This window comes from Mchenga conophoros, linkage group LG20, assembly GCF_057382185.1.
Source record: "Mchenga conophoros isolate Kocher_MC1m ecotype Shallow Benthic linkage group LG20, M_conophoros_male_GT1.1, whole genome shotgun sequence".
NCBI classification, from domain to species: Eukaryota; Metazoa; Chordata; class Actinopteri; order Cichliformes; family Cichlidae; genus Mchenga; species Mchenga conophoros.
The window spans coordinates 11,693,698-11,694,782 of NC_140545.1; positions in this window are offsets into that span (position 1 = coordinate 11,693,698).

A 1,085-nucleotide genomic window follows, 5' to 3' on the forward strand; every position below is an offset into this window, starting at 1 on the left:
CATGTTTGAGTTCCGTGTCCTTTTACTGCTCAGTTGGAAAATATTGATGCAATTTAAAAGATGAGGAGAAGAGTAATTTCTCTGTACTACTTCAAAAGTAATTTGAAAGCACTGCCTCATATGGAAAATGAATCATGATGAAATCCTGAAACAAATAGTGTTTGTGAATATGAAGAGTTTAGTTTTCATTTTGGTCTTAGAAGTATAAAAATGCAGGACTGAAGACAAGATGGAAATGATGTGTTATGAGAAATAAAACACATATGTCGCTATGTACTATAATTTTATTTTGTTTATTTTTTGTTCTTGTAGGTTTTTTGCTTTAGTGTAAATTTTGAAAGCACTGCTTTTAGTTTGAAAATTGGATTCAGTTTTTAGAGTTCGGACAAAACAATGGACGGTTTCAAGAAATGTATTTTATCAACAAAACTTATTTTGATGGTTACTGTATTTATTTTAATGCCCTCAGTGCACGGAGGCCAACAGCCTCCACGTAAACATTTCCACCCCCAACAATCAACTCAGATTTATGAAGTCTATCATGTTCAGGCCCTGCAGCTGATTGGTGGCATGTCTGATCAGAAAGCCTTTCTGCATCTTCACAGTGTGAGTCTGAGAGTTTCTGAACAACAGGATGAGCTGCTACACACCTGACACCACATTCAAACACACACAAGCTGCAAATCTGACACAATATTTTAGACCAAAGAAAAAGGTTCACAATTTGCAGTTAACATGAAGATATTCTAGAGTAGAAACAACACACAGCACACAAGTTTCATGTAGAGATGATTGTTTATTCTGGATGTTATTTTCATTCAGTTATTTTCCATTATTTTGAGCAATTTTCTGATTTATCCAGTTCATGTCAGAACAAACATTCACAGTAACAGCTGGTCCAGTACAGACACGTTCAAAACCAGAACTGATTACACCATAAATCATGTTGTTGTAAATCACTCCACCACCAGAATCACCCTGAGAGAAGAGAAATGTAGTTTGTGCTCCCCAAAATATCTAAAACATACACAGATGATATACAGTAATATTAGCAGTTAACTAACCCCACGTGCATCTACTTGATG